We start from the raw sequence: 27,834 nt of genomic DNA on the forward strand, positions 1-27,834 counted from the left end.
AGTTTTTTAACTTCATTGAGAACCTCTTTCATGTGCCAGTGTTATCTCTGACCCCAGTCATCACAGCCCTCTGTCCTGACCGTGCTGGAATAGAGAGTGAGATAGTGTCCTCTCTGACCCAAGTCATCACAGCCCTCTGTCCTGACCGTGCTGGAATATAGAGTGAGATAGTGGACCTGCAGGCAAATGACACATTGCAAGGTGAACTAAGGTGTTACCCATTTCTTGAGCCCTGTGTCAGATGCAGTGTATCCACTTCTGAAGCAGTGTCAGCACTTATTCACGTGAAGCAAAATTTTTAACAATGAACATTGTGAAACAAAAACAGAGAAACAGACTGACCAATGCACACCTGGATTGCCTCACAAGGATAGCAACAACAGACTATACATTTAGAATGAATTGAGTCAAGGAGCAGAAGGGACATTTTCGCTCACCCAACTACTGAGGTAACCCTTAATATCAATCAAATCTAATTTATTTATAAAGCGCATTTACATCTGCCGAATTTACATCTGTCACAAAGTGCTATATAGAAAACCAGCCTAAAACCCCAAACAGCAAGCAATGCAGAAGCACGGTGGCTAGGAAAAACTCCCTAGAAAGGCAGGAACCTAGGAAGAAACCTCGAGAGGAACCAGGCTCTGAGGTGTGGCCAATCCTCTTCTGGCTGTGCCGGGTGGAGATTATAACAGAACATGGCCAAGATGTTCAAATGTTCATAGCATACCAGCAGGGTCAAATAATAGTCACAGTGGTTGTAGAGGGTGCAACAGGTCAGCATCTCAGGAGTAAATGTCAGTTGGCTTTTCATTGCCGAGCATTCAGAGTTAGAAACAGCAGGTGTGGTAGAGAGAGAGAGAAGGGACAAGGTAGCATGTCCATTGAACAGGTCAGGGTTCCATAGCCGCAGGCAGAACAGTTGAAACTGGACCAGCAGCACGTCTTGGTGGACTGGGGACAGCAATGAGTCATCAGGCCAGGTAGTCCTGAGGCATGGTCCCAGGGCTCAGGTCCTCCGGGAGGGGAGGGAGAGAATTAGATGGAGCATATTTAATTCACACAGGACAACGGATAAGACGGGAGAAATACTCCAGATATAACAGACTGACCATAGCTCCTGACACAAACTATTACATGTGATGTAGCCTATTTGATGTGTGTATGTACATATTTTTGATGTGCTGTACGTCAAATCAATTGCATGTGCTTGATATTTGCTCTCAATTGATAATACTGGAAGAAAAAGTACAACAAATTAAAGATATGTGCAGCCCTATGAATGATTCTCTCAACCCAAAGTGGCACCCTTACAACAAAATAGTAACACTGCACTAGCTAGTCATTACACATAACAAGTTTCCACTCAACAGTCCAGCAGTCTGAGCTGTAGCTACACATATTGCACCCTACCGTCTCCCTCTCTCCACAACAGTTTTCCAATGAAGTTTGCAATGAAGTGTGCACTGACATTTCCACTAAAAATCGTCCTCTCCTCCTCTGAACCGTCGTCACTTCCGGTTCTCGTTGCACGAGCAGTTCGAGTCTTCCAATGATCACTATTGCGGCATTGCCTTGTCAGTTAGTTGAATATTACAATCGAGGTATAGACGCGTATAACGCCTTACTGGCTTTTAATGAATGTGACACAAAGGAGCCGAAATGAATGGTGAAGCACGCGGACTGTAACGTTAGCGGTCTTGATTTCTGCAAAACTCCTGTCATTCGGAACAGCGACAACCACGACATTCAAAACGGTAACTGTTGGGCAACATTCACGTAAGTAACTGTACAGCTGCTGTCAATCGCTTATCCGTTAGCTAGATAAATTAGCTGACCAGCAAGCTAGTTTAGTCCTCTTCACTGTACAGCAGGGTGGTTATCATTAGCAAGTGAGGCTGTTTTCAGTATATTTCTTATTAAGGAATTTCAAGTAATAAAAGGGGATTTTATTTTCTATTTCCTTCAATGATTCACTGTGACAGTCAGTCTCAGGGCATGAACTGCATACAAGCACAAAGTGCCTCCTACACACAGAGTTTTCAAACACATCCCGATACTTCTGGGGTAACGCGTCGCGAAACTGACAGACACTGGCTGGGTTTCCCAAAAGTATCGTTGTACTTAGATCATCCATTGAAACTAGAGACGATCTTAGTACTAAGATGCTTTTGGGAAACCCAGCCCAGGGGTGTATTCATTACTGAAACCTTTTAAGAACCAAACGGAACGAAACGAAGAGTCACCTCACTGAGGTATAATAAGAACTGGAGAATGTTTCCAAGATGTCCAACCATTGTTAAAGGTAATCTACTCAGGTTTGCATACGCGGATTCACGGACAGTCTATATCTGAGATGCATTCGGAAAGTATTCATACCCCTTGACTTTTTCCACGTTATGTTACAGCCTTATTCTAAAATGTATTAAATCATTTTTCTCCAATCTACACACCCACATTGACAAAGCTAAAGCAGTTTTATAATTGTTTGCAAATGTATTTTTTTAAAAAGTATCACATTTACATAAGTATTCAGATCCTTTACTCAGTTTGAAGCACCTTTGGTAGCGATTAAAGTCTTGGGTATGACGCTACAAGATTGGCACACCTGTATTTGGGGAGTTTCTCCCATTCTTCTCTGCAGATCCTCTCAAGCTCTGTCAGGTTGGATGGGGAACATTGCTGCACAGCTATTTTCAGGTCTCTCCAGAGATTTTCGATCCGGTTCAAGTCCAGGCTGTGGCTGGGCCATTGAAGGACATTGAGACTTGTCCCGAAGCCACTCCTGTGTTGTCTTGGCTGTGTGCTTAGGGTCGTTGTCCTGTTGAAAGGTGAACCTTCACCCCAGTCTGAGGTGCTGAGCGCAGGTTTTCATCAAGGAGCTCTCAGTACTTTGCTCTGTTCATCTTTCCCTTGATCCTGACTAGTCTCCCAGCCCCTGCTGCTGAAAAATATCCCCACAGCATGACGCTGCCAACACCATGCTTCACCGTAGGGATGGTGCCAGGTTTCCTCCAGACATGATGCTTGGCATTCAGGCCAAATAGTTAAAAATTGGTATCATCAGGCCAAATAATCTTGTCTCTCATGATCTGAGAGTCTTTAGGTGCCTTTTGGCAAAATCCAAGTGGGCTGTTGTGCCTTTTACTGAGGAGTGGCTTCCGTCTGGCCAGACTACCATAAAGGCCTGATTGGTGGAGTTCTGCAGAGATGGTTGTCCTTCTGGAAGGTTCTCCCATCTCCAGAGGAACTCTGGAGCTCTGTCAGAGTGACTGTCGGGTTCTTGGTCACCTCCCTGACCATGGCCCTTCTCCCCCGATTGCTCAGTTTGGCAGGGCAGCCAGCTCTAGGAAGAGTCTTGGTGGTTCCAAACATCTTCCATTTAAGATTGATGGAGGCCACTGTGTTCTTGGGGACCTTCAATGCTGCATAAATGTCCTCAGATCTGTGCCTCGACACAATCCTGTCTCAGAGCTCTACAGACAATTCCTTTGACCTCATGGCTTGGTTTTTGCTCCGACATGCACTGTCAACTGTGGGACCTAATATAGACAGATGTGTGCCTTTCCAAGTCATGTCCAATCAATTGAATTTACCACAGGTGGACTCCAATCAAGTTGTAGAAACATCTCAAGGATGATCAATGGAAACAGGATGCACCTGAGCTCAATTTTTTGTCTTATAGCAAAGGGTCTGAATACTCATGTAAATAAGGTATTTCTGTTTTTTATTTTTAAAACATTTGCAAACATTTCTAAAAACCTGTTTTTCCGCTTTTGTCATTATCGGGTATTGTGTGTAGATTGATGAGGAAACAAATGAATTATATCCGTTTTTGAATAAGGTTGTAACGTGTCCTGTCTGGAGCATGAAGTCAAGAGCTCTGCTGGCTGGCTACTGAGTAGCAACCTAGAGGTGCCAAAAGCCCTGAGCCTGGTTTCCTAAAAGCATCTTAAATATACGCTATGCAGAACCGCCATTTACTAAAATTCCAGTAGTCTGCCTAATTTCTGATTATGTGACAAAACAAGCAATTTTAGTGTAGAGAATCATTGTACAATCTAAACCGCTGCGACATCTTTTCCATAACCCCAAATAATGTGTTTTCAGCTGTTTAAAGCTGGTGTACAAAACCGAAGTAAAATAAATACAATTAAACTTAAGAACAGGAAGCATAGGACAGATCTACCTCTTCTAAGACTTGTGTTTAATGAGCTGGACATACAGTACCAGTCAAAATTTTGAACACCAACTCCTATCAAGGGTTTTTCTTTATTTTTACTATTTTCTACATTGTAGAATAATAGTGAGATATCAAAACTATGAAATAACACATATGGAATCATGTAGTAACCAAAAATGTATTAAACAAATCAAAATATATTTTATTTTAGATTCTTTAAAGTAACTACCCTTTGCCTTGATGACGCTTTGCACACTCTTGGCATTCTCTGAACCTGCTTCACCTGGAATGCTTTTCCAACAGTTTTGAAGGAGTTTCCACATATGCTGAGCACTTGATGGCTGCTTTTCCTTCAGTCTGCGGTCCAACTCATTCCAAACAATTTCAATTGGGTTGAGGTCGGGTGATTGTGGAGGACAGGCCATCTGATGCAGCACTCCATCACTCTCCTTCTTAGTCAAATAGCCCTTACACAGCCTGGAGGTGTGTTTTGGGTCATTGTCCCGTTGAAAAACAAATGATAGGGCCTCCCAAGTAGCAGTGGTCTAAGGCACTGCATCGCTGTGCCACTAGAGATTCTGGGTTTGAGTCCAGGTTCTTTCGCAGCTGGCCGTGACCGGGAGACCCATGGGGCGGCGCACATTTGGCCTATTGCGCACTAGCGACTCCTGTGGTAGGCCGGGTGCAGTGTACGCTGACACAGTCGCCAGGTGTACGGTGTTTCATCCGACACATTGGTGCGGTTGGCTTACAGGTTAACCTGTTGGGGATAGGGGGCAGTATTTGCACGGCCGGATAAAAAACGTACCCAATTTAATCTGGTTACTACTCCTGCCCAGTAACTAGAATATGCATATAATTGTTTGATTTGGATAGAAAACACCCTAAAGTTTCTAAAACTGTTTGAATGGTGTCTGTGAGTATAACAGAACTCATTTGGCAGGCCAAAACCTGAGATTCCAAACAGGACGCGCTCTCTCTGACTATTTCTTGGCCTTCTTGATCATCTCTAACCAAAACAGGGAATCTCTGGCATAACGTGACATTTTCTAACGCTCCCATAGGCTCTCAGATGGCGCCAGAACGATGAATGGTGACTTTGCAGGCCATGGCTGAAAAACAGTAGCGCATTTGGATAGTGGTCGATCTGAGAACAATGAGACTGAGGCGCGTGCACGAGCCGACACCATGTTTTTATTTTTTGGTCTTTGAACGAAAACAGGGTTTCCCGGTCGGAATATTATCGCTTTTTTACGAGAAAAATCGCATAAAAATTGATTTTAAACAGCGGTTGACATGCTTCGAAGTACGGTAATGGAATATTTTGAATTTTTTTGTCACGAAACGCGTCGGGCGCGTCACCCTTCTTTACCCTTCGGATAGTGTCTTGAACGCACGAACAAAACGCCGCTATTTGGATATAACTATGGATTATTTGGAACCAAACCAACATTTGTTGTTGAAGTAGAAGTCCTGGGAGTGCATTCTGACGAAGAACAGCAAAGGTAATAACATTTTTCTAATAGTAATTCTGAGTTTGGTGAGTACCACACTTGGTGGGTGTCAAAATAGCTAGCCTGTGATGGCCGGGCTATCTACTCAGAATATTGCAAAATGTGCTTTCACCGTAAAGCTATTTTAAAATCGGACATAGCGATTGCATAAAGGAGTTCTCTATCTATAATTCTTAAAATAATTGTTATGTTTTTTGTGAACGTTTATCGTGAGTAATTTAGTAAATTCACCGGAAGTGTTCGGTGGGAATGCTAGTCACATGCTAATGTAAAAAGCTGTTTTTTGATATAAATATGAACTTGATTGAACAAAACATGCATGTATTGTATAACATAATGTCCTAGGAGTGTCATCTGATGAAGATCATCAAAGGTTAGTGCTGCATTTAGCTGTGGTTTTGTTTTTTGTGACATATGCTAGCTTGAAAAATGGGTGTCTGATTATTTCTGGCTGGGTACTCTGCTGACATAATCTAATGTTTTGCTTTCGTTGTAAAGCCTTTTTGAAAAATCGGACAGTGTGGTTAGATTAACGAGAGTCTTGTCTTTAAATAGCTGTAAAATAGTCATATGTTTGAGAAATTGAAGTAATAGCATTTCTAAGGTATTTGAATAACGCGCCACGGGATTCCACTGGCTGTTACGTAGGTGGGACGAAATCGTCCCACTGGTCCTAGAGAAGTTAACACTTTTTTGGTTACGACATGAATCCATATGTGTTATTTCATAGTTTTGATGTCTTCACTATTATTCTTCCATATAGATAATAGTAAAAATAGAAGAAAAACCCTGGAATGAGTAGGTGTCCAAACTTTTGACTGGTACTGTATATGGAGACTGTTAAGTTACAAAAATAACTGGTTAAATACATGTCCTAAAAAAATGGTGTTTCCTGATCTTTCTTATATCGCTCAGATATAGAACAGACACTTCAGAACAAACTTCCTTTAGATTTTTTGGGGACTCTCTGTAGTTTATCTGTTATTCAGTGTGTTTGTATGGGCTAATAGCAGTAAGGCCAAAAATATATATATATTTTTTAGATACTTCAAGGGGCCGTTCTGGCAATCGTAATTTACATAGGCTTTTTCTAGGGCAGACCAGGGCACAGTTTTCCGATAGCAATGGAACTTAGGCTTACGAGTGTTTTAACGATGCATCTTTCCTACAACGGCCGAAGATGTAACATGCGTTTCCCAAAATACCATGCAGAGACAACAGTCGCTAGGTGCATCGTTGAGGCACCTAGCGATTGATAGGATCGAAAGAAAGGAAGCACTGCTCTCGGATCAGCATTCTCCCTTTCCAATCTTACCTTAACATTAGAATTATTCCACAATAATGACGACGGATCAGCTCCTAGAGAGATATCACGGACGGCTACAAATATTGAGGTGGCTTATTCTAATGCTTACCCTATAATAATGTACTATCATATGATATCATAAGGTGAATGCACCAATTTGTAAATCGCTCTGGATAAGAGCGTCTGCTAAATGACATAAATGTAAATGTACTAAATCAAGATTTGGCACATCATTGTGCACGTTAAACATCATGAAATAGGCTGTGTCGAGGCAAAAATGTCAGAGTAGCGTACAAATAGCTAAATAAAACTCAGTTGAATTAACATGAAATTGATTTTAATATAATTAAAATATATAGGTCTTTGTAGTCTATACTGTATTTATCTTTTAACACAGTAATCTCGGTTTTCATGGGAAGTGTCTTTATACCCGTCACTTGTTAAGCAAATAAATGGGCAACTGTATTTGTAGTCACTGTCACAGTCATTCTGAAGCTGTCAGCGGTCACAGAAAAACAGATAAACATCTTGATTTTGTTTTTTGTGGAGATTGTGATAAGTGACGCGGAGGGGGGGGGGGGGGGGCATTTAACGACATACTTAGCTGTTCTAGGAGTGGTCAGAGTTGGTCATTAAATAACGAGTGTTTTCAAGAGCAACTTTAGTAACAATGGTTTTGGGAAGCAGCTCAGAGATGTAATGATGCCAACAATGAACATAGCCTTAAAACTACAATATGTAACTTCTTTGGTGACCTGACCAAATTCACATAGAAAAGGTGTGATATACAGTATATACATATTTATAAACTGGGTGGGTCAAGCATTGAATGCTGATTGGGGGAAAGCCGTAGTATATAACACAGTATACCATGAGTATGACAAAACACGGAGTCATGGGTATGGCTATTATAAACTGGTTACCAACATAATTAGAGCAGTAAAAATAAATGTTTTGATGAATTTATGAAATTGCTTCTTCCACCTGCATAGAAACTGACTGTTAGAACTGTTAAGGCTCCTTCGATTGATGAGGAATTGAAAAACTATAGTTGAAAGAGATGAGGCGTAAGGAGTGGCTAATAAGTCTGGCTGCACATTTGACTGGCTGACTTACTGCAAATTTAGAAATGTAAACAAATTAACAACAGACATTCAGCATGCTTATAGATAAGGGCACTCAACATGTACTGCACTGACACAAACGACTGATGATTGGTTGAAAGGAATTGATAAGAAGATTGTGGGAGCTGTACTGTTAGATTTCAGTGCAGCCTTTGATATTATTGACCATAACCTGTTGTTGAAAAAAACTTGTGTTTTGGCTGTTCAACCAACCTCTGCCATAGCGTGGATTCAGAGATATCTTTCTAATAGAACTTAAAGGGTTTTCTTTTAATGGAAGCTTTTCTAGGTGAAGTGTGGTGTACTGCAAGGCAGTTCTCTAGGTCCTCTACTCTTTTGCCAATGACCTGCCATTGGCATTAAACAAAGCATGTGTGTCCATGCATGCTGATGATGATGATGATGATTCAGCCATACACGTATCAGCAACCACAACTAATGAAGTCACTGAAACCCTTAACAAAGATTTCCGGTCTGTTTTGGAATGGGTGGCCAGTAATAAACTGGTCCTGAACATCTCTAAAACTAAGAGCATTGTATTTGGTACAAATCATTCCATAAGTTCTAGACCTCAGCTGAATCTGGTAATGTTATGGTGTGGCTGTTGAACAAGTTGAAGAGACTAAATTACTTGGTGTTACCTTAGATTGTAAACTGTCATGGTCAAAACATATAGATTCAATGGATGTAAAGAAGGGAAGAGGGTCTGTTCATAATATAGACATGATCTGCTTTTTTGACACCACACTTCAAAAAGCAAGGACAGAGCTGGTTAAGCTGCAGCTGGCTCAGAACAGAGCGCCACATCTTGCTCTTCATCAGAGGGCTGATGCAAATACTATGCATGCCAGTTTCTCTTGGGTAAGAATTGAGGAGAGACTGACTGCATCACTTCTTTTTATAAGAAACATTAATGTGTTGAAAATCCCAAATTGTTTGCATAGTCAACTTACACACAGCTCTGACACACACACACAGACGTCACCAGGGGTCTTTTCACAGTCCCCAAATCCAGAAAAAAAATGCAAGGAAACGTACAGTATTATATAGAGCCGGTATTGCTCAAATAAACAGCAAACCTGGTTTCAACAAACAGATAAAGCAACACCTCACGGCACAGCGCCTCTCCCCTATTTGACCTAGATAGTTTGTGTGTATTAGAGGTCGACCGGCATGGCCGATTAATTAGGGCCGATTTTAAGTGTTCATAACTATCGGTAATTGGCATTTTTGGACACCGATTATGGCCGATGACATTGCACTCCACGAAGAGACTGCGTGGCAGGCTGACCACTTGTTACACGAGTGCAGCACGGAGCCAAGGTAAGTTGCTAGCTAGCATTAAACTCCATATAAAAAACAATGAATCTTAACATAATCACTAGTTAAACTAGTAATATCATCAACTATGTGTAGTTGTTTTCTAGCTTGTCCTGCGTTGCATATAATCGATGCGGTGCCTGTTAATTTATCATTGAATCACAGCCTACTTCGACAAACGGGTGATGATTTAACAAGCGCATTTGCGAAAAAAGCACTGTCATTGCACCAATGTACCCAACCATAAACATCAATGCCTTTCTTTAAAATCAATACACAAGTATATATTTTTAAACCTGCATATTTAGTTAATATTGCCTGCTAACATGAAATTGTGTCACTGCTCTTGCGTTCATTGCCTGGCTCGTTGCAAACTAATTTGCCTGAATTTTACGTAATTATGACATACCTTTGAAGGTTGTGCAATGTAACAGGAATATTTAGACTTAGGGATGCCACCCGTTAGATAAAATACGGACCGGTTATTAATCCCGTATTGGCTTTTTTGGTCCTCCAATAATCGGTATCGGCGTTGAAAAATCATAATCGGTCGACCTCTAGTAATGATCATGCTTTTTAGTCAGCTTCATGATATGCCACACCAGTCAGGTGGATGGATTATCTTGGCAAAGGAGAAATGCTCACTAACATGGATGTAAAAAATTTGTTTACAACGTTTGAGAGAAGTAAGCTCTTCGTGTGTATGGGAAAAATTCGGTGATATTTTATTTCAGCTCATGAAACACGGGACTAACACTTTACATGTTCCCTTTATATTTTTGTTCAGTGTATTTGCAGCTTTCAGTTTCTATGCAAATATGATGATCAAGTGTCCACTCATTGGTCACTTCTCCCCTATACAGCACACAATACATCAAGTTGAGTGCCAGTCCTTCGTTTCTCTCTCACAGGACGTCTGATTGGCTTTGTTGGCTTGCGTCAGCCAGCATAGAGGACCCACAGTATTTGTTGGATGAAACAAACTGGCTTAGCTGTGTGAGGGGATTATTCCAGGTAGCAGACCTGACAACCACAGGTCAACTCGGAGCTGCTGTCTCTCCTGCATGGCAGAAGTAGCATAATCAGTACAAGTCTCAAAGCCCCTTATCCCACATCCCTTGCCTGAAAACTAACATGCTGTCAATGTTCCTCTGCCATAATGCAGCATTATGGGGCTTCCCCTCACCTTTCCCCTATAGCTTCCTGTGTATAGTATTGTGCCCACAAATTAAAATATTGACCTCCAAGCCATTTCCACTGCGTTTTTTTCTTCAGTCTTCCCCTCTACTCATGGACTAGTGGGTTCAATTCATTATCAGGTAGAACAGAACCAGCACTAGTCTGGATGTCTTAGGGTAAGATCTGAATACCCTTGGCTGGTATGGTAACTACACCCAACCACCCCTCAACCTAACCATGGAACATTCTGTCAATGTTTCTCTGCCATAATGCCTTGTGATTGACCTGATTGTGGAGTTGGTAGGGGGCCATGCTTGTTGCTACCACCTCACCACTACAGCAGCCTGTGAAGATGGGTGTTTGAGCAGCTTCCTCGTTGTCGTGCGCTGCCTGTCATCTTTACACAAGCTTTGCGTCTTTACAACATCCTGCTCATGAATTCCGTGTCCAGTGGTAGAACTCTTGTGTGAATATGCCTCGGATGCAGTGCATTTTGACGTTAGGTTGGTGACAGGACCGAGGACGGGAGCATTTGTGAGAGTTGTAGACCCATTAGAGAAGATGTAGCAAGCCATGTGACATCAAGGCAGGGCAGCCTACAGGACATAGTCTGGCTGCAGTGATAGTGGTTGACCCCAGTTTCCCCCAAAGCTCTGATAAGCCTGGAACAAGTAGGCTAACTCTCTCTGCCTGCAGGCCGATAACAGCAAAACACCATTGACAAACTAGGAGTACGTACATAGTTTTGTGTGTGTGTGTGTGTGTGTGTGTGTGTGTGTGTGTGTGTGTGTGTGTGTGATCTAAACAAGTGAGGGGGGTTCTGTGTCGTGGTTTAGAGGATTTATCAGGGAGAACCCCATGCAGCGTGTTTTTATTGTTTCACCAAAACTGTGGAAGGAACACTGAGCTAGCCTAATTGACATTGGCATGGAGACTGTGGAAGGAACACTGAGCTAGCCTAATTGACATTGGCATGGAGACTGTGGAAGGAACACTGAGCTAGCCTAATTGACATTGGCATGGAGACTGTGGAAGGAACACTGAGCTAGCCTAATTTACATTGGCATGGAGACTGTGGAAGGAACACTGAGCTAGCCTAATTGACATTGGCATGGAGACTGTGGAAGGAACACTGAGCTAGCCTAATTGACATTGGCATGGAGACTGTGGAAGGAACACTGAGCTAGCCTAATTGACATTGGCATGGAGACTGTGGAAGGAACACTGAGCTAGCCTAATTGACATTGGCATGGAGACTGTGGAAGGAACACTGAGCTAGCCTAATTGACATTGGCATGGAGACTGTGGAAGGAACACTGAGCTAGCCTAATTGACATTGGCATGGAGACTGTGGAAGGAACACTGAGCTAGCCTAATTGACATTGGCATGGAGACTGTGGAAGGAACACTGAGCTAGCCTAATTGACATTGGCATAGAGACTGTGGAAGGAACACTGAGCTAGCCTAATTGACATTGGCATAGAGACTGTGGAAGGAACACTGAGCTAGCCTAATTGACATTGGCATAGAGACTGTGGAAGGAACACTGAGCTAGCCTAATTGACATTGGCATAGAGACTGTGGAAGGAACACTGAGCTAGCCTAATTGACATTGGCATAGAGACTGTGGAAGGAACACTGAGCTAGCCTAATTGACATTGGCATAGAGACTGTGGAAGGAACACTGAGCTAGCCTAATTGACATTGGCATAGAGACTGTGGAAGGAACACTGAGCTAGCCTAATTGACATTGGCATAGAGACTGTGGAAGGAACACTGAGCTAGCCTAATTGACATTGGCATGGAGACTGTGGAAGGAACACTGAGCTAGCCTAATTGACATTGGCATGGCTGTGCCCCAAATGTCACCCTATTCCCAATAGGGCTCTTGTCAAAAAGTAGTGCACTATATAGGGAATAGGGTGCCATTTGGGAGACACCCTTTGATTAACTCCACCCACCTTTTAGGAGTTTTAGACTAGCTCAGCTGATGACGTATGAGACTGAACAACAGCTGTGTGAAGTGGTGTCAGTTCACTTTTCAATTTTGCTTAACATAGAGGAAGGACATGTTCTGCTCTTTCTGGGCTACTGGAGTTCTAATAGAGGTGGTGTCAAAGTGCTGCGTAAATATTCACACTGTAAGGTTAAGGCAGTATGTTTACATGCCAACCTACTGTTATGTTCACGTCTTTTTACTTTTTCTTTCTCCTGCCGTCGTCGGTCTGCAGGGACACCACAGTGTAGAAGTGAAGCACAATAACAAGCTGTGGTGTGAACCTGGTTTAGCCTGAACCTGGTTTGCTGCTGGTTAATGTGGACCTGGTTTAGCCTGAACCTGGTTTGCTGCTGGTTAATGTGGACCTGGTTTAACCTGAACCTGGTTTGCTGCTGGTTAATGTGGACCTGGTTTAGCCTGTGTGTGGTTTGCTGCTGGTTAATGTGGACCTGGTTTAGCCTGAACCTGGTTTGCTGCTGGTTAATGTGGACCTGGTTTAGCCTGAGCGTGGTTTTCTGCTGGTTAATGTGGACCTGGTTTAGCCTGAGCGTGGTTTGCTGCTGGTTAATGTGGACCTGGTTTAGCCTGAGCGTGATTTGCTGCTGGTTAATGTGGACCTGGTTTAGCCTGAACCTGGTTTGCTGCTGGTTAATGTGGACCTGGTTTAGCCTGAGCGTGGTTTGCTGCTGGTTAATGTGGACCTGGTTTAGCCTGTGTGTGGTTTGCTGCTGGTTAATGTGGACCTGGTTTAGCCTGAGCGTGGTTTGCTGCTGGTTAATGTGGACCTGGTTTAGCCTGTGTGTGGTTTGCTGCTGGTTAATGTGGACCTGGTTTAGCCTGAACCTGGTTTGCTGCTGGTTAATGTGGACCTGGTTTAGCCTGAGCGTGGTTTGCTGCTGGTTAATGTGGACCTGGTTTAGCCTGAACGTGGTTTGCTGCTGGTTAATGTGGACCTGGTTTAGCCTGTGTGTGGTTTGCTGCTGGTTAATGTGGACCTGGTTTAGCCTGAGCGTGGTTTGCTGCTGGTTAATGTGGACCTGGTTTAGCCTGAACCTGGTTTGCTGCTGGTTAATGTGGACCTGGTTTAGCCTGAACCTGGTTTGCATCTTTATGGTTATGAAACGTAATGTGCTAGCAGCATAATGGCAGTAAATACCCGAGTTTGGTTTGATTTATTTAGCCAGGATAGTCCACTCAGTAACAATTGGCACTGTTTTCCAGGGAGTCCTGGGTTCCAATGAAAACATACAGATCATAGAAAATGTGTATAGATATAAACACAGCATACCCAGTAAGTAACTACAGCTAAAAAAAACACAGAACCCACCCAGGAGCACACGGAGCCCACCCAGGAGCACACGGAGCCCACCCAGGAGCACACGGAGCCCACCCAGGAGCACACAGAGCCCACCCAGGAGCACACAGAGCCCACCCAGGAGCATGTGCTCCTGGGTAGTCTTCCCTGTGGCTCAGTTGGTAGAGCATGGTGTTTGCAATGCCAGGGTTGTGGGTTCGATTCCCACGGGGGGCCACTACAACAACAAACAAAAAAAATGTATGAAATGTATGCACTCACTACTGTAAGTCTCTCTGGATAAGAGCGTCTGCTAAATGACTAAAATGTAATGTAGTCATCATCTTTACAGAAGAAGTCAGTGTAGCCTAGTTTCACTGCACCAATTAAAAGATGTATCACTAACCTTAATCTGTCAAAGTTGCATATCATGGAAACCCTTGAATACTTTCTGAATTATATATATATTTTATAGGAGTGCCAATAGCTGGGTTGGAGGCAAGGAAGCCTAGCTTGTTATGGCAACGCTAACATGAAGACTGGCAGTTAGGTTTACAACACTAAACATACTGGGCTGCAGTAGCACTGCCACATTTCCCAAGTTGCCTACCTCTCCTCTGTGTGCTGAGATTTGTTTGACCTAGGATACGGCATGTGTTGACAGCAGTAAAACCATTTAGGCCTACTTATTCAAACCATATGACCTCATCTCATGTATAGGATGTTTACCCTTGGACTTTCTGTCAGTGCACACACAGGTAGCAAGGTAGACTGAAAGTGTACTGTAGGCTTACAGCATGCTAAGATCAGATATGAGCAGATCATTTTCTGCTATAGCATAGCCTATGTCATTCATACATTAGTCCTATACATGAATTGCACACAGTCTGTTGAGTTAGATCAGCATTTCAGATGTGCTTCTCTATCGGTTCATTCATCAAGTTTATTTCCGGTAATTTCAGATCCGTCAAATCATTAGTCTGGCCACACAACGGTACACCAACACAGGCTGAAGTTTTGTGGGCCAGTTTGAGAATGGAAGTTTTGGGTCTATAGGGCTAGGTCTTCTTTGAGAAAGACAATTGAGCTACAGTGTTTGAAACCAGGGGTTGTGTATCAAGCGTCTCAGAGTAGGAGTGCTGATCTAGGATGCTTCCTGTACTGTAGGTAGGAGGCCCTTTTTTGGCAAGAGGTTTGGCAGCAATGTTTGTGATATGTGTGAAAATGTCTCTTATGGGCGATTACCACGGTAATAGTGACCCTGAGACTGATCTTACACTTGAAAATGCAAAGTTTGGTAACAGAATGACAGTTTGTGCTGTTTGTGCCGTCATTCGCTTACCAAACTTTGTATCAGCACTGTTCTTCAAGGAAATGTGTTCTGGTAAAATGTTCTGTGAAAATTGTACAAAAGTAGTCCTTGTGCATGGAGTTGTTTGTTTAACTTAATCATTGGTTTTTGTTTGACATGCATTTTTAAAGTGAAAATAAATCAGAGTCTCGGGGTGTTTCTCAAAATGCGTACTACTGTGCTCCGAGCACAGGAGGGTCGGAGGATGAGTCCTAATCAAAGTCTGCGAAACGGAGCACGGAGGGACACTTCTCTGACGCGTAATCCTTTTGTACATGTTTTGAAGAATGCATAGATGTAAGCTTCAATGGAAATCAATGGCGGACATTATTTGAGCTGAAGCAAGAGACAATAAACTCTGGCTTTGGAATGAAATATTACCCATTCACATATCATATGTTGCCTGACTACTATATTTTATCTTGATATGTTAATAAATAGGTACTGTGTTAATTTTGGCAGGTTTACCTGTCTACCCACTGTAGTGTGTGATGATCGCAAGCCCATAGTACACGTGGTCCCGTGTAGCTCAGTTGGTAGAGCATGGTGTTTGCAACGCCAAGGTTGTGGGTTCGATTCCCACGGGGGACCAGTACAAAAAAAAAAAAGACAAAAAAAAAAATGTATGAAATGTATGCATTCACTACTGTAAGTCGCTCTGGATAAGAGCGTCTGCTAAATGACTAAAATGTAAATAGTAATTCAATTGGGCGAACTGGCTAGCTACTATTGTTAGCTAGCTAGATGGCCACAAAGAATTGGTAGCTAGCTAGCGACGCACGAAGAATTGACATCTACCTTGTTAAACATTTAGTTTAAGGTCATTTCTGCCTGTTTAAACTATCTAGTTATTACGATTCACATATAGCTAGCAGATAATTATGAAGTAAAACGTTTGCTTTGTGTATATCTTGTTTGGTCTCTATTGTTGTCATTGTCCTGACTGGAAGAAGGTTCAGAAAAGGGGAAGTTGCAGCGTGAGGTAATACAGTAGGGGAGTGCTGCTCAGCGTGAGGTAATACAGTAGGGGGAGTGCTGCTCAGCGTGAGGTAATACAGTAGGGGGAGTGCTGCTCAGCGTGAGGTAATACAGTAGGGGGAGTGCTGCTCAGCGTGAGGTAATACAGTAGGGGGAGTGCTGCTCAGCGTGAGGTAATACAGTAGGAGGAGTGCTGCTCAGCGTGAGGTAATACAGTAGGGAGAGTGCTGCTCAGCGTGAGGTAATACAGTAAGGGGAGTGCTGCTCAGCGTGAGGTAATACAGTAGGGAGAGTGCTGCTCAGCGTGAGGTAATACAGTAGGGGAGTGCTGCTCAGCGTGAGGTAATACAGTAGGGGGAGTGCTGCTCAGCGTGAGGTAATACAGTAGGGGAGTGCTGCTCAGCGTGAGGTAATACAGTAGGGGGAGTGCTGCTCAGCGTGAGGTAATACAGTAGGGGGAGTGCTGCTCAGCGTGAGGTAATACAGTAGGGGAGTGCTGCTCAGCGTGAGGTAATACAGTAGGGGGAGTGCTGCTCAGCGTGAGGTAATACAGTAGGGGGAGTGCTGCTCAGCGTGAGGTAATACAGTAGGGGGAGTGCTGCTCAGCGTGAGGTAATACAGTAGGGGGAGTGCTGCTCAGCGTGAGGTAATACAGTAGGGGGAGTGCTGCTCAGCGTGAGGTAATACAGTAGGGGGGAGTGCGGCTCAGCGTGAGGTAATACAGTAGGGGAGTGCTGCTCAGCGTGAGGTAATACAGTAGGGGGAGTGCTGCACAGCGTGAGGTAATACAGTAGGGGGAGTGCTGCTCAGCGTGAGGTAATACAGTAGAGGGAGTGCTGCTCAGCGTGAGGTAATACAGTAGGGGGAGTGCTGCTCAGCGTGAGGTAATACAGTAGGGGGAGTGCTGCTCAGCGTGAGGTAATACAGTAGGAGGAGTGCTGCTCAGCGTGAGGTAATACAGTAGGGGGAGTGCTGCTCAGCGTGAGGTAATACAGTAGGGGGAGTGCTGCTCAGCGTGAGGTAATACAGTAGGGGGAGTGCTGCTCAGCGTGAGGTAATACAGTAGGGGGAGTGCTGCTCAGCGTGAGGTAATACAGTAGGGGGAGTGCTGCTCAGCGTGAGGTAATACAGTAGGGGGAGTGCTGCTCAGCGTGAGGTAATACAGTAGGGGGAGTGCTGCTCAGCGTGAGGTAATACAGTAGGGGGAGTGCTGCTCAGCGTGAGGTAATACAGTAGGGGGAGTGCTGCTCAGCGTGAGGTAATACAGTAGGGGGAGTGCTGCTCAGCGTGAGGTAATACAGTAGGGGGAGTGCTGCTCAGCGTGAGGTAATACAGTAGGGGGAGTGCTGCTCAGCGTGAGGTAATACAGTAGGGGGAGTGCTGCTCAGCGTGAGGTAATACAGTAGGGGGAGTGCTGCTCAGCGTGAGGTAATACAGTAGGGGGAGTGCTGCTCAGCGTGAGGTAATACAGTAGGGGGAGTGCTGCTCAGCGTGAGGTAATACAGTAGGGGGAGTGCTGCTCAGCGTGAGGTAATACAGTAGGGGGAGTGCTGCTCAGCGTGAGGTAATACAGTAGGGGGAGTGCTGCTCAGCGTGTGGTAATACAGTAGGGGAGTGCTGCTCAGCGTGAGGTAATACAGTAGGGGGAGTGCTGCTCAGCGTGAGGTAATACAGTAGGGGGAGTGCTGCTCAGCGTGAGGTAATACAGTAGGGGGAGTGCTGCTCAGCGTGAGGTAATACAGTAGGGGAGTGCTGCTCAGCGTGAGGTAATACAGTAGGGGGAGTGCTGCACAGCGTGAGGTAATACAGTAGGGGGAGTGCTGCTCAGCGTGAGGTAATACAGTAGGGGGAGTGCTGCTCAGCGTGAGGTAATACAGTAGGGGGAGTGCTGCTCAGCGTGAGGTAATACAGTAGGGGGAGTGCTGCTCAGCGTGAGGTAATACAGTAGGAGGAGTGCTGCTCAGCGTGAGGTAATACAGTAGGGGGAGTGCTGCTCAGCGTGAGGTAATACAGTAGGGGGAGTGCTGCTCAGCGTGAAGTAATACAGTAGGGGGAGTGCGGCTCAGCGTGAGGTAATACAGTAGGGGGAGTGCTGCTCAGCGTGAGGTAATACAGTAGGGGGAGTGCTGCTCAGCGTGAGGTAATACAGTAGGGGGAGTGCTGCTCAGCGTGAGGTAATACAGTAGGGGGAGTGCTGCACAGCGTGAGGTAATACAGTAGGGGGAGTGCTGCTCAGCGTGAGGTAATACAGTAGGGGGAGTGCTGCTCAGCGTGAGGTAATACAGTAGGAGGAGTGCTGCTCAGCGTGAGGTAATACAGTAGGGGGAGTGCTGCTCAGCGTGAGGTAATACAGTAGGGGGAGTGCTGCTCAGCGTGAAGTAATACAGTAGGGGGAGTGCGGCTCAGCGTGAGGTAATACAGTAGGGGGAGTGCTGCTCAGCGTGAGGTAATACAGTAGGGGGAGTGCTGCTCAGCGTGAGGTAATACAGTAGGGGGAGTGCTGCTCAGCGTGAGGTAATACAGTAGGGGGAGTGCTGCTCAGCGTGAGGTAATACAGTAGGGGGAGTGCTGCTCAGCGTGAGGTAATACAGTAGGGGGAGTGCTGCTCAGCGTGAGGTAATACAGTAGGGGGAGTGCTGCTCAGCGTGAGGTAATACAGTAGGGGGAGTGCGGCTCAGCGTGAGGTAATACAGTAGGGGGAGTGCGGCTCAGCGTGAGGTAATACAGTAGGGGGAGTGCGGCTCAGCGTGAGGTAATACAGTAGGGGGAGTGCTGCTCAGCGTGAGGTAATACAGTAGGGGGAGTGCTGCTCAGCGTGAGGTAATACAGTAGGGGGAGTGCTGCTCAGCGTGAGGTAATACAGTAGGGGGAGTGCTGCTCAGCGTGAGGTAATACAGTAGGGGGAGTGCTGCTCAGCGTGAGGTAATACAGTAGGGGGAGTGCTGCTCAGCGTGAGGTAATACAGTAGGGGGAGTGCTGCTCAGCGTGAGGTAATACAGTAGGGGGAGTGCTGCTCAGCGTGAGGTAATACAGTAGGAGGAGTGCTGCTCAGCGTGAGGTAATACAGTAGGGGGAGTGCTGCTCAGCGTGAGGTAATACAGTAGGGGGAGTGCTGCTCAGCGTGAGGTAATACAGTAGGGGGAGTGCTGCTCAGCGTGAGGTAATACAGTAGGGGGAGTGCTGCTCAGCGTGAGGTAATACAGTAGGGGGAGTGCTGCTCAGCGTGAGGTAATACAGTAGGAGGAGTGCTGCTCAGCGTGAGGTAATACAGTAGGGGGAGTGCTGCTCAGCGTGAGGTAATACAGTAGGAGGAGTGCTGCTCAGCGTGAGGTAATACAGTAGGGGGAGTGCTGCTCAGCGTGAGGTAATACAGTAGGGGGAGTGCTTATCAAATGGAATGTTTTATACGTTCTCCACACTCTCGTCCTCACAAGAACGTAATCAAGAGAAAGTGGTCGGAGAATGCACTCAGAGCGTAAGAGTGTACAGTAGTATGCATATTGAGAAACACGCTCGGTGTCGATCTGTTAATGTGGAATTGTCCTGTATAACTTACTGTATTTATTTAAGTACAACATATAACCTACTGTATGTATTCTCACCTTTGTTTCCATGTCATACCTGGTTACGATGGGGGTAGACATCTATCTGTTGTGTGAAGGTAGCAATTTGCACATTTCTTTACGGTTGCAGTGACCAGTTAGATGTTTCACGTGGTGGAACAAAGATGATACAAAAATACAATTTTAAGATCCTGTAATTACACCAACAATTATGATAACCATAATGTATAATAACCATACTTTTATAATAAGATGTATTGATAAACAATGATACAAAAGCAATCCAAGAGAGAGAGGAGATGAGGCAGAGTATATGATGCAAGCCTACCGTTTGACATGATGATACTGTCCCTCTGGTGCTGTTACTCATACTATTTCCCAGTACTTTTCTATCCTTCAGCTTTAGGCTGACAACAGCTTACCTATGAATCATCAGGTTTCAATCTGAGGTAGGTGGTGGTCACTGACTCAGCAACGCTAAGCAGCATCAATCTTGCTACCTGCAGATAATTGTTTGCTTCACTACGTAGCATCTAGAAGTCATCGAGCAAATTCCGATGAGATGCCACTACAATAAAGAATGCAAAAAGTACACCCTAATTAGGATACATTTTAGTTTCTAGAATTGTTTTATTTTATTCAGATCTCTATCATATCTCAGCCTGAGGCTGTTTGCTCTTGCTCATGTCGATGTTGTAGGATAGACATAATGTGCTTCCCTGGCTGGCTATCACAGATTAGGCCTAATTCCAGACGGCTGCTGATGATAAATGGACTTGTCAGGCCATCCCAGCAGTACTGTCTGAGCTCTGCCAGGCGAGGACAGCTCACATGGGCCTGTCCCCTGTACTGTTCTGTACGAATCCTAGCTAGCCACCCTCAAATCAGGCCTGTCGCTGAACAAAGACTCCAGAACAAGACCCTTAGCTCCAGACATATTGTAGTTTGCCATCCCAAGAGTAGCACTGTCACCTTAGATGTGATTACTGTACCCTCCCCTGCATTGTAGCCGGAAGACGAATGGACGACTCGTTCTGGTTTTGATTGGCCTTAATGTGGTATAGATGCCCGCCTATACCACAGACGGACACCAAAGTACAATGACACATTTTTACCTGAATGTTGGTATGATGACTTGTTGCTCATACATGCTAGTATTTTGACCCCCCCCCCCCTCCCCCCTTTCTTTTACACTGCTGCTACTCTCTGTTGTTATCATCTATGCATAGTCACTTTAATAACTCCACCTCCATTCTATACCTCAACTAACCGGTGCCCCACACATTGACTCTGTACCAGTACCCCCCTGTATATAGTTTTGCTATTGTTATTTTACTGCTGCTCTTTAATTACTTGTTACTTATATTTATTATTCATATTTTTTAAACTGCATTGTTGGGTATGGGCTTGTGAGTAAGTATTTCACTGTAAGGTGAAATGTTGTATTCGGTGCATGTGACTAATAAAATTGGATTTGATTTAATCTAATGCTTTCAGAACACCCTGGACATGAGTCAACTTTGACCTTTTGTTTTCAGAACATCACCCGTCTTTAGTTGCTAACTCTAATTGAGGAATTAACTTGTTTTCCATTCAATACTTTATTGATTCAACTGTCAACAGTCTGCAGGCCTAGCACTTGCATAGACAGTGATTCACATCCCTATCAACAAGGCAGGTCCTACAAGCCCTAGTTTTGTCGCACCTTGACTACTGTTCAGTCGTGTGGTCAGGTGCCACAAAAAAGGACTTAGGAAAATTGCAATTGGCTCAGAATACGGCAGCACGGCTGGCCCTTGGATGTACAAAGAGAGCTAATATTCATCTCTCCTGGCTGAAAGTGGAGGAGAGATTGACTTCATCACTACTTTTATTTATGAGAGGTATTGACATGTTGAATGCACCAAGCTGTCTGTCTAAACTACTGGCACACAGCTCAAACACCCATGCATACCCCACAAGACATGCCACCAGAGGACTCTTCACAGTCCCCAAGTCCAGAACAGACTATGGGAGGCACACAGTACTACATAGAGCCATGACTACATGGAACTTTATTCCACATCAAGTAACTGATGCAGCAGTGAAATTAGATTTAAAAAACAGATAAAAAACACCTCATGGAACAGCAGGGACTGTGAAGCAACACAAACATTGGCACAGATACACGCGCACACACACACACACACACACGATAACATACACGCCATACATACACATGGAGTTAGTACTGTAGATATGTGGTAGTGGTGGAGTACGGGCCTGGGGGCACACAGTGTGTTGTGAATGTATTGTAATGTTTTAAAATTGTATAAACTGCCTTAATTTTGCTGGACCCCAGGAAGAGTAGCTGCTGCTTAGGCAGCAGCTAATGGGGATCTGTAATAAATACAAATATTGACATTGCAGGGATTTTGCCGTCATTGTAATCTTTGTGGGCGAAGTCCAAACATTGAGAGAATTTCAATAATTTGTGATGGACTAACACTTTCCAGTGTAAACGTAAGACTAAAACCAGATAGAAAGTATGTAGAAAAAGATAATGGACCTATAAAAACAGTGCCGTCGGAAGTATTCAGACCCCTTGACTTTGTCCACATTTTGTTAGGTTTACCTTATTCTAAAAAAAAAATATATATAAAAAAATGTTTTTATCCCTCATCAATCTATACACAATACCCTATAATAGAGGTCGACCGATTTATGATTTTTCAACACCGATACCGATTATTTGGAGACCCAAAAAAGCCAATACCGATTAATCGGCCGATTTTTATTTTTTTGTAATAATCAAATTTATTTATATAGCCCTTTGTACATCAGCTGATATATCAAAGTGCTGTACAGAAACCCAGCCTAAAACCCCAAACAGCAAGCAATGCAGGTGTAGAAGCACGGTGGCTAGGAAAAACTCCCTAGAAAGGCCAAAACCTAGGAAGAAACCTAGAGAGGAACCAGGCTATGAGGGGTGGCCAGTCCTCTTCTGGCTGTGCCGGGTGGAGATTATAACAGCACATGGCCAAGATGTTCAAATGTTCATAAATGACCAGCATGGTCAAATAATAATAATCATAGTAGTTGTCGAGGGTGCAACAAGTCAGTAACACAAGAGTGTCAGTTGGCTTTTTCATAGCCGATCTTTGAGAGTATCTCTACCGCTCCTGCTGTCTCTAGAGAGTTGAAAACAGCAGGTCTGGGACAGGTAGCACGTCCGGTGAACAGGTCTGGGACAGCAGATCTGGGACAGGTAGCACGTCCGGTGAACAGGTCAGGGTTCCATAGTTGCAGGCAGAACAGTTGGAACTGGAGCAGCAGCACGGCCAGGTGAACTGGGGACAGCGAGGAGTCATCAAGCCAGGTAGTCCTGAGGCATGGTCCTAGGGCTCAGGTCCACCGAGAGAGAGAGAGAAAGAGAGAATTAGAGAGAGCATATTTAAATTCACACAGGACACCGGAAAAGACACGAGAAATACTCCAGATGTGACAGACTGACCCTAGCCCCACCGACACATAAACTACTGCAGCATAAATACTGGAGGCTGAGACAGCAGGGGTCTGGAGACACTGTGGCCCCATCCGATGAAACCCCCGGACAGGGCCAAACGGGTAGGATATAACCCCACCCACTTTGCCAAAGCACAGCCCCCACACCACTGGAGGGATATCTCCAACCACCAACATACCATCCCGGGACAAGGCCGAGTATAGCCCACAAACATCTCCGCCACGGCACAGCCCAAGGGGGGGCGCCAACCCAGACAGGAAGACCACGTCAGTGACTCAACCCACTCAAGTGACGCACCCTTCCCAGGGATGGCATGGAAGAACACCAGTAAGCCAGTTACTCATGACAACACCAGTAAGCCAGTGACTCAATGACAATTACAACAATACTGAATGAACACTTATTTTAACTTAATATAATACATCAATAAAATCAATTTAGCCTCAAATAAATAATGAAACATGTTCAATTTGGTTTAAATAATGCAAAACAAAGTGTTGGAGAAGAAAGTAAAAGTGCAATATGTGCCATGTAAGAAAGCTAATGTTTAAGTTCCTTGCTCAGAACATGACAACATATGAAAGCTAGTGGTTCCTTTTAACATGAGTCTTCAATATTCCCAGGAAAGAAGTTTTAGGTTGTAGTTATTATAGGAATTATAGGACTATTTGTCTCTATACGATTTGTATTTCATATACCTTTGACTATTGGATGTTCTTATAAGCACTTTAGTATTGCCAGTGTAACAGTATAGCTTCCGTCCCTCTCCTCGCTCCTACCTGGGCTCGAACCAGGAACACATCGACAACAGCCACCCTCGAAGCAGCGTTACCCATGCAGAGCAAGGGGAACAACCACTCCCAAGTCTCAGAGCGAGTGACGTTTGCAACGCTATTAGCGTGCACCCGGCTTACTAGCTAGCCATTTCACATCGGTTACGCCAGCCTAATCTTAGGAGTTGATAGGCTTGAAGGGGTGGGTATAATTTGTGGAACGTTCCAACAGGAATCTGTTCCAAAAAACGTAAAGTAAAAGGTTTCCAACCAACAACGCATACAAAGTAGCAACGCATACAAACCTAGCTAACTAGCTGCCGAATAGGCATCAACTCACCACGTAGCTTATTCTTAATGTTTGTCCATAGGCAAACAGACATGTGAGGACAGACATTTTTCGGAATAAACGTGATGAGTGAAAAACGCAATGAAACTCCCTACACTCCCTACCCGGTATCTTATTCTGCCGCTATAAAACTTTGTATGCGTTGTTTTTTGGAAACCTTGTTATTTACGAAGTTTTTGGAATAGATTCCTGTTGGAACGTTCCAGAAATTATACCCACCCAGGTTGAAGTCATAAACAGCGCAATGCTTGAAGCACAGCGAAGGGCTGTTTGAATGAATGCTTACGAGCCTGCTGTTGCCTACCACCGCTCAGTCAGACTGCTCTATCAAATATATATATATATATATATATATGCATACAGTTGAAGTCGGAAGTTTACATACACTTAGGTTGGAGTCATTAACTCGTTTTTCAACCACTCCACAAATTTCTTGTTAACAAACTATAGTTTTGACAAGTCGGTTAGGACATCTACATTGAGCATGACACAAGTCATTTAAAAAAAAAATAATGTATAGACAGATTATTTGGGTCAGAAGTTTACATACACTAAGTTGACTGTGCCTATAAACAGCTTGGAAAATTCCAGAAAATGATGTCATGGCTTTAGAAGCTTCTGATAGGCTAATTGACATCATTTGAGTCAATTGGAGATGTACCTGTGCATGTGTAACTCAGTGCCTCTTTGTTTGACATCATGGGAAAATCAAAAGAAATCAGCCAAGACCTCAGAAAATAAATTGTAGACCTCCACAAGTCTGGTTCATCCTTGGGAGCAATTTCCAAACGCCTGAAGGTACCACGTTAATCTGTACAAACAATAGTACGCAAGTATAAACACCATGGGACAACGCAGCCGTTATACCGCTCAGGAAGGAGATGCGTTCTGTCTCCTAGAGATGAACGTACTTTGGTACGAAAAGTGCAAATCAATCCCAGAACAACAGCAAAGGACCTTGTGAAGATGCTGGAGGAAACGGGTACAAAAGTATCTATATCCACAGTAAAAAGAGTCCTATATGTTATCTTTATTTAACTAGGCAAGTCAATTAAGAACAAATTCTTATTTTCAATGATGGCCTAGGAACAGTGCCTTGTTGGAACTGGAACTGCCTTGGAACTGCCTTGTTCAGGGGCAGATTTTTACCTTGCCGGCTCGGGGATTCGATCTTGCAGCCTTTCGGTTATTAGTCCAACGCTCTAACCACTAGGCTACCTGCCGCCGCATATCAACATAACCTGAAAGGCTGCTCAGCAAGGAGGAAGCCACTGCTCCAAAACCACCATAAAAAAGCCAGACTACGGTTTGCAACTGCACATGGGGACAAAGATCGTACTTTTTGGAGAAATGTCCTCTGGTCTGATGACACAAAAATAGAACTGTTGGCCAAAATGACCATCGTTATGTTGGGAGGATAAAGGGGGAGGCTTGCAAGCCGAAGAACACCATCCCAACCGTGAAGCAAGGGGATGGCAGCATCATGTTGTGGGGGTGCTTTGTTGCAGGAGGGATTGGTGCACTTTACAAAATGGATGGCATCATGAGGTAGGAAAATTGTTGCTTCAATATATCCACATCTCAAGACATCAGTCAGGAAGATAAAGCTTGGTCGCAAATGGGTCTTCCAAATGGACAATTACCCCAAGCATACTTCCAAAGTCATGGCAAATTGGCTTAAGGACAACAAAGTCAAGGTAATGGAGTGGCCATCACAAAGCCCTGACCTCAATCCTATAGACAATTTGTGGGCAGAACTGAAAAAGTGTGTGCGAGCAAGGAGGCCTACAAACCTGACTCAGTTACACCAGCTCTGTCAGGAGGAATGGGACAAAATTCACCCAACTTATTGTGGTAACCTTGTGGAAGGTTACCCAAAACGTTTGACCCAAGTTAAACAATTTAAAGGCAATGCTACCAAATACTAATTGATTGTGAACTTCTGACCCACTGGGAATGTGATGAAAGAAAGAAATATTTCTCTCTACTATTATTCTGACATGTCACATTCTTAAAGTAAAGTGGTGATTACTAGGATTAAATGTCAGGAATTGTGAAAAACTGAGTATAAATGTATTTGGCTGAGGTGTATGTAAACTTCCGACTTCAACTGTGTGTGTGTGTGTGTGTGTGTGTGTGTGTGTGTGTGTGTGTGTGTGTGTGTGTGTGTGTGTGTGTGTGTGTGTGTGTGTGTGTGTGTGTGTGTGTGTGTGTGTGTGTGTGTGTGTGTGTGTATACTGCTCAAAAAAATAAAGGGAACACTAAAATAAAACATCCTAGATCTGAATAAATGAAATAATCTTATTAAATACTTTTGTCTTTACATAGTTGAATGTGCTGACAACAAAATCACACAAAAATAATCAATGGAAATCCAATTTATCAACCCATGGAGGTCTGGATTTGGAGTCACACTCAAGATTAAAGTGGAAAACCACACTACAGGCTGATCCAACTTTGATGTAATGTCCTTAAAACAAGTCAAAATGAGGCTCAGTAGTGTGTGTGGCCTCCACGTGCCTGTATGACCTCCCTACAACGCCTGGGCATGCTCCTGATGAGGTGGCGGATGGTCTCCTGAGGGATCTCCTCCCAGACCTGGACTAAAGCATCCGCCAACTCCTGGACAGTCTGTGGTGCAACGTGGCGTTGGTGGATGGAGCGAGACATGATGTCCCAGATGTGCTCAATTGGATTCAGGTCTGGAGAACGGGCGGGCCAGTCCATAGCATCAATGCCTTCCTCTTGCAGGAACTGCTGACACACTCCAGCCACATGAGGTCTAGCATTGTCTTGCATTAGGAGGAACCCAGGGCCAACTGCACCAGCATATGGTCTCACAAGGGGTCTGAGGATCTCATCTCGGTACCTAATGGCAGTCAGGCTACCTCTGTCGAGCACATGGAGGGCTGTGCGGCCCCCCAAAGAAATGCCACCCCACACCATGACTGACCCACCGCCAAACCGGTCATGCTGGAGGATGTTGCAGGCAGCAGAACGTTCTCCACGGCGTCTCCAGACTCTGTCACGTCTGTCACATGTGCTCAGTGTGAACCTGCTTTCATCTGTGAAGAGCACAGGGCGCCAGTGGCGAATTTGCCAATCTTGGTGTTCTCTGGCAAATGTCAAACGTCCTGCACGGTGTTGGGCTGTAAGCACAACCCCCACCTGTGGATGTCGGGCCCTCATACCACCCTCATGGAGTCTGTTTCTGACCGTTTGAGCAGACACATGCACATTTGTGGCCTGCTGGAGGTCATTTTGCAGCGCTCTGGCAGTGCTCCTCCTGCTCCTCCTTGCACAAAGGCGGGTTGCTGCTGGGTTGTTGCCCTCCTACGGCCTCCTCCACGTCTCCTGATGTACTGGCCTGTCTCCTGGTAGCGCCTCCATGCTCTG

At 44.5% G+C, this 27,834-nt stretch overlaps 1 protein-coding gene and 1 non-coding gene across 5 annotated transcripts in view; both read left to right on the forward strand.

Annotated features, from left to right (window-relative positions):
* The first annotated feature begins 1,505 nt into the window (after positions 1–1,505).
* The window catches only part of LOC106568442 (tyrosine-protein kinase JAK2), a 99,413-nt gene continuing 73,084 nt past the window's right edge, over positions 1,506–27,834 (forward strand). For 3 of the 4 annotated variants that reach the window (XM_014138772.3, XM_014138774.3, XM_014138775.3), the window contains exon 1: positions 1,507–1,779. The gene's annotated coding sequence lies outside the window, so the exon portion shown is untranslated. Of the gene's footprint in view, positions 1,780–27,834 lie in introns of all 4 variants that reach the window. The other variant, XM_045692557.2, reaches the window with a different exon arrangement.
* Positions 15,787–15,862, forward strand: trnaa-ugc (transfer RNA alanine (anticodon UGC)). The gene has a single exon. It is a non-coding gene; the product is annotated as a tRNA-Ala (tRNA).

The sequence above is a fragment of the Salmo salar genome, chromosome 13 (assembly GCF_965601325.2).
Source record: "Salmo salar chromosome 13, fSalSal1, whole genome shotgun sequence".
NCBI lineage: Eukaryota > Metazoa > Chordata > Actinopteri > Salmoniformes > Salmonidae > Salmo > Salmo salar.